Below are 6,912 nucleotides of genomic sequence, written 5' to 3'. Positions count from 1 at the left end.
TACACTTGAAATACTTCACTTAAGAGGCTGCTCTCGACAGATTGCAGAATGTTGGACTCATTTTCTTACCAAATTTGCCAAAAATTTTAAATGATTTTCTTTTAAATTGTGGATGTCTAAAAGGACCATGGATTGAATATGCTGTTGCAAAATTTTCAATTGGGCAAAAAACTCTTCTAATGACAAGTTCTTGGAGTTCAGCCTAAGGACAATGGTGACCATCCTCCATGGAGATGGAAGGCTATGAAGAGCAATAGACATCTGCATACAATCACATTCACAATTGTGGCTAAATCTTTTGCTATTACTAGCATGTCAACTACATTATCGTTTTCTTGCATTTTTACATGAATTGTATTGCTCCAAGAGCAACTTTATGTGAGTTTGTAAGGTAGTATCATATTTTATAAAAATTGCTTCAGACATCGATTTTTTAGAAGCATAATCCTCAAATACCCATCCTCTACGTATATGAGAATGATACATGTTATCCTATTTATATTTCAAATATGCAGTTTTGTCTTGTTTAGAAGTTGTTTGACCAAAGTCTTTCATTTCTACACTTGGGGCATTGTCGATGCCCTCTAAGGTTAAAACAAGAGGAATTCTTCTCTTTTAAATATAAAAATTTATGTCATTCAATTTGTTTCTCTTGGCTAACTTGGTAGCACATACTCTACTATACATTTTTCTAATTTTAGTAATTATATGTTGTCACTAGTCCAACATCCAACAGAAAAATAAATGACACTACATGAGTCATCAAGAATGTGACGGTTCACCCCTGACGCTGACAAACAAAGTTGACAAGGGTCTTCGATGGCTGAGATATGGCGTCAGACAAGAAGAAGGAGAGGGGTTCTCTACCTCCTCTCTTCTGTTTTTTTTTTTTTTGTAGAAACAGGGGTTGCCTACTATATATATAATTTGTTTTGTTTACGGTGTAAAAAAAAAAGCCTACGGGCGGGGTATTTTGGCTCCTCCCTATATCTGAAGAAAACCAGCCCCAATTCAAGGTCTGCCTATTAAAAAGGAGTGACAGACACCCACAACAGAGGGGTTTTCCTTTTGCTTGCTTTGGTGGCAGGTCTCTGTCAGAATCTAGCAGGGATCGACACCACAAAGGCCCCTCGAACCAAAACAAGGTTAAAAACCTTTATATATTTGTTTTGAGATTTGTTTTTTGTTTCCTGTCTTCGGTGGTCGAATTTTCGACTACTATGGTCAAATATCCAGCTACAGATCAAAAAACATGAAAGGTTCTTCCTTTTGGGGCAGGAAAAACTCAACAAAAAGCACAAGGGGTACTACGACTACAATGCCCTACACAAATTTTCCTTTTTTTAATTTTTTTTATTATTATTTTGAGTTCCAGGTGAGTCTGTTTGTCTCGGAGAGGGGATGCCTAGTTTTTCAGCAATTGTGTAGTTGGATTTCAGACGACAGCCCCACACAGAGAAAATATAAAAGTGACTAAACGAATTCACTTTTTTCCTTGTTTTGGATCCCAACAGTGATGAGGTCAAGTGGTTGATCATCATAGGAAGCTAGATTTGCCTCCACACACCAGTAAGTAACCGGCTTTGATACCACTGTTGAGCTTCTAATCGCTCTTTTCCATAAATGCAGCGAGAGAGGAGAGAATGAAAGAGGAGTTGAGGATTTACAGCCTTCTTCAGGAAGCTGTTTTTCAATTTTGGTAACTCATATCTCTTCAAAAATAATTCACTCCAGTATATAGGAGTGAAGGCTCCTTTCCTGAGTAGCCGTTACCCAACAAAAAAAACTTGCTAAGCCAACGTATGGGCTTCTTATGCATCAAGAAAAGAGTGAGCCTAGCTCTCTCCTCAATGCATTAGGTGCATGACCATACATTGTCATGCATACCATGTATGACCACCATATATATTGCAGCATGTGTCGTGACGATGTGTCAAATATCACAGAGGGAGGATCATGTGCAATGTAATTTGCACAATTTTAATGTGCTGCTGCACCGGGTCCCCCACCATCCATGAGGTACAGCCTGTCAGCCGTGGGGCTGACACATTTTAAGTGTGCTTCTGTTCCTGGTCACCCACCATGCATCTACTATCGGCCCCACAGCTGACAGGCTATACCCATAGATGGTGAGTGATTAGGTGCAGCAACACACTTGAAATGTGCAATGACATTGCACCTGATTTCACTTCCGTATCGTCCCCCTTGATCTCAATGGCCCTCATACTTCATGAGACAACCTACGTTAGGGTGGCTAGAGTTGGTTTAATGTGGGCCTGAGTTAAGTTGGGACCCAGGCGACTGAGCCCTGGCCTCATCAAGGTTAGCTTGGATGCATGAGAGTGTTATATCTTCATTTCTTGTCTCAGGGGTATTTGTTTCATGCTCTTTCTTAGGAAAGAAAATATCTTTCATATGAAATAGGTTATTTTTCCTATAAAAGGTGAAACAAACATCTCTATGAGAAATATATAATGGGATCCACAGAATAAATGCAAAGAAGCCATTTTCCTGACAAAATGGGTTGATTCCTTCCCCTCCCCTGAGGAATCCCTTTCCCTCCAAAGTTCCCTTGAGTGGGGAGTGTAATAAATGCACCCTTAGTGAAAATGCTCAAAGCCCAGACTATTATGTGTCTTGAATTCTCCGCCTGCTTTGCTTCATTATTCAATCTAACAAATTTGAGGAAAAATTTAAAGATTTTTTTTTAATAAGGTTTATGATTTTCCCACAGACCCAATTATGGTTTTCTTTTCTTTTAAAAGACAAGAAGCTCTTTTGAAGGAGGCTGATATCATGTGCAATCATATTGCACATTTCTCATGCGCTGCTGTACCTGAGCACCCTCCATCTTTTCTATTTTTCATCAAAACTTTTAGTCGTGGGGCCCAATAGCAGATTGCGGGTGATCAAGTGCAGCAACACATGTCAAATGTGCAATATGATTGCACCTGATCTTTTCCGTTTGCTCACCCTAGTTGTATGCCTCTATTGCTAACAGTGGATTTGGTGCTTTACTCCGTTCTTTTGGTGGTTGGTGCAGCACTCATGGTGGCGCTACGAGATGTTATAATAATTCGCCTTCGTAGGAACTACAGATACTTATCATCCATTCACACAAGTTGCTCTGTTATTGTCTGATTTTTTGTTGTCTCTTACAACAAAAAATGTTTTTATTTATAGCATTTTCGCCCTTGCTCGGCAGTTCCTTAACAGCAGAGCAATGTAAATCTGGTGCTTTCTCCTCTCTTCTCTCTTTCTCTTCTCAAATATTGTTGTGTTTTTGCTTCCCTTGTTTAGTTATTTTAAAACAAACCAAGCACTAAGTCAAGACCTGGACCATAGTTGGCAAAAAAATGGATATGGGTGCGGGTACGTGATGGCTCCATCGAGTACCAATGCAACTATGACCTGGACACAAAGCTTTCCTTTGGTGAGGTGTTTAGATACCCATATAAATGAAAAATGAAGCTTAATTAATATAATAAGCCAATCTTATCCCACAGTTAGCTAAACAGCTACACCATTAGACACCAACCTTTTCCAAGTTGACATATTGTATTAAGTGCACGTTTTCGTCAAACAATGTGCCTAATGGGCAAGATGGTCACTTTTAAAAATGTCAAGGTGGGCTCTTGTGGCTTTTTGGAAACCCTCTCTGAAGCAAGGGGAGCCTCACGTTCACCCTGCCTTGAGTGGCCCACCTCTAGAAAGCTACGGATGCACCCACGTGCCAGCAAGGTTTGATCCGGTGCCTTCATTTCAGCGCTCTCACAATCAACCTGCTGGCCAGGCAGGCGACCCCGCGGTGGTCCGGGCTCTTGTGATTTAATGCTTTCTGTGGGAGAGAATTACATGGAAACAGGACGCATGTACCTTGGATGCTCCCTCAATCTCAACCGTGGATTCTAAAGCTATGTCATGATGGCAGAGTTCTCATGCAAGATATATGGGCAGGTTAACCTTGCTGTTGTGATCCAAGTTTGATGAATCATGATGTCAAGGTGTGGACGTCATCCGGAAGGTTCATATGGAGGGGATAAGCACCAATTTCACCCTCAATCATTTCCCTTCTTCCACATAAAAAAAGTCATTATTTATTTGAGAATTTATAAAGCAAAAACTAGAGAGAGAGAGAGAGAGCTAAATATGCTACTACCGGCACAGCTTTTCCCCATATCTTGCTTGGAGACTACCATGGCTTACTCTCTTTAAGCCCACTATCAAGTGCAGTAAGCCTTTTATCTTTTTATTTCCCCCGCTTCTGATTTGTTTTTTTTTTTCTTAGCAGCTCTGCAATGATAGGGTCTTCTTGCATGCTTTCTTGGTTCAGTCTCCTGGATGTTCATGTCTGTTCATATTTCACAGAGAGAGAGTACATATTCATGATAGAAAGATCTTATGGCCTCTCAACTTTTCTTTTCTATTGAGAGAGAGAGTACATATGATAGAAAGATCTTATGGTTTTTCAAACTTTTCTTTGCTATTGAGAGAGAGAGAGAGAGAGAGAGAGAGAGAGGGTATCTATTCTGATACGAATATCATTTCACGTGTCTAAGGCTACAATGTGAGAGTATGCGTATGTCTGTATTCCTGATGAATTTCTATCTGTCTAGCATTCTAAAATTTACAAAGTTGCTCATCCAAAAAAAAAATTAGAAAGTTGATGATTTGTGGTGCTATTTTGTGTCTAGGGTGCCAGTTGAACACCAAGAGGAAGATGATGCAATAGGACATATGTCTGGAATTGAAGGTAAAGAGGAAGCTTACAGTAGGGCAATGGTTCTTGGACCAGCGCTTGCAGATGATGGATATTCATGGAAGAAGTATGGGCAGAAATTCATAAAAGGAATATCAATGAACAGGTGAAATTTGTTACACAAAAAAATCCATTATATTAGCTTGAACAAAGATCTTGGGCCAGCATAAGAATAACACCCAATGTTTTGTATCATTGACCCACAAGATGAATCTCTAATCAGTGCGAATCTCTCAAAGTGATCTTTGGAAAGATTAGCAATTCTCAACAACCGCAGTGAATTGCCTCTTTTTCCTTATTTAATTTGCTGTCAGGTTTAATATTAGGCGCTATTGAAGGCACGTAACTATTGAGCTGGAAATCATCAGTTCAAGCTTTTTTTACTCAACCTGACCATATAATGTTCAGCATGTTTTTTTTTTGCTAAGGATCAAACCTTGGATCATGTTATTTCGATGTGAAATTATGATTTTTTGAGTCTAAAATTTTAGTGCATTGTGGGTCATTGATTATTGAAACCCTTTAAAAAACCTGCTTACATGACACAATCACATGATTTAAAATTCATTTTCTACTAAACAAACCTTGTAGATCACATCCACAAGCTCCGGTTTACAAAAAAATCTAAAAGTATGAAAAGAAGATGATTTATACTCAATAGTTTTGTGCCTTCAATAGCACCAAATATTTACCCTTTGATGTCTACTTATATATGTACCTGTGTTCTACTAAATTGCCAAGTTTCTAAATTGTTGATTTTTAGAGGCTAGCAACTAAATCTTTTTCGGAAATGGCAGGAGCTACTTCAGGTGCCGAAGGGGCAGGTGCAAAGTCAAGAAGAAAGTAGAGTGGAGTACTTCCAATTCATTTGTCAAAGTTGTATATGATGGCACACATAGTCATCCACATCCAAATTCCTCAGATGGTGCCACTGGTGGTGCTAGCTCTGGGGATCAATCATCTGGAGGAATGGACCAGTACAACTTGGTGTACCAAGTCTTTGGAAACACACTTCCCCCTCCCCAAGGTTCGCTTGTGCTAAAGGACCAAGTTGGTCACCATTGAAGTTTGAGAAGATTTGACATTGTTGGTTACATAACATGCACCAGTGCCAGATGAAGACACCAGAAAGCAAGCTTCCTGCATCTTATGATAAAGTTAAGAACTATTTTACTACTATCTATACATATGAATAGATTGAAAGTTTCACCTTTGTCTGTTGCAGAGGATACTGCCATATTACAACTGTGCTCCCATTCAGTGAATGTCTTGTGAATGTTTGACTGTATTCTTAGAGGTATGTTATAGTGAATAAACACAGTCTATTTGAGAAGACCTCCAGGAGATATATGTGAGGTTCACTACATAATGCAAAGCAACTTATCCTACTCTTTCTGCACAAGTGAGGTGCCTCCAAATATATAGCTCCTAATAGTCCTATAAATAGAGGATACAGAAGTGTGAAGTTCTGTTTAACCCCATAAACTCGTTTTTTGTTCATCTTTGCATTTATTATTACGAAGGATATCCGCAAAAGAGATGATTTTTTTTTAAAAATCATGTTCAGCATGACCTGATCTGCTTGGTGTATAGTCTATTGCTGAACCGTTCACCATTTTAAGATCGATTTAAGATATCTCTTATTGATATTAAAAATAAGATATACATAAATTATTAGGCTCGAATGTGATCGAGCTTAATCGGGTTAAACAAACCCTGGTGGCGAGAGGGTGGTGTATGTTCTCCCCCGATGATTCATTGAATCCCACATCTGTGTTCGGGGTCTGAATGAGCACCACGTATACAAGCACATGAGGCTCGTATTCCCGTGTATGTTGACATCGCTTAGCATTGGAGTATGGTGTGGTTGCAAAGACTTAAGTACCCTTTCTTGCTATTCTTTTCATAAAACGATGGTTTGAGAAAATAACAAAAATGACCTTCATTCAAAAAAAATGGTTCAAAAAAAGGACAAATATGTCCTCCATCCAGAAAGTCAAGGATGATGTTGACTCTTCAAAGTCTACACAGTGAAACGAACCTTAATCATTTCGCCGATGGTGATCCGGCGAAACGATGGTGAGCCGACGATCCGATGGTCATTCGGCGAAACGAACCTGAGCCATCAAAAATGTCTGTTTGAACTTTTCATC

General features: G+C 39.3%; 1 long non-coding RNA gene across 1 annotated transcript; it reads left to right on the top strand.

The window, feature by feature from the left end:
• The first annotated feature begins 4,152 nt into the window (after positions 1-4,152).
• Positions 4,153-6,161, top strand: LOC149829334 (uncharacterized). The gene is made up of 3 exons (XR_016434441.1): positions 4,153-4,232; positions 4,695-4,865; positions 5,557-6,161. It is a non-coding gene; the product is annotated as an uncharacterized LOC149829334 (long non-coding RNA).
• Positions 6,162-6,912: the final 751 nt, after the last annotated feature.

This window comes from Nuphar pumila, chromosome 9, assembly GCF_984573655.1.
Source record: "Nuphar pumila chromosome 9, dmNupPumi1.hap1.1, whole genome shotgun sequence".
In the NCBI taxonomy this organism is placed as follows: domain Eukaryota; kingdom Viridiplantae; phylum Streptophyta; class Magnoliopsida; order Nymphaeales; family Nymphaeaceae; genus Nuphar; species Nuphar pumila.
The sequence above is the reverse complement of the archived record's forward strand: the minus strand, read 5'-3'. Positions and strand labels throughout refer to the sequence as shown.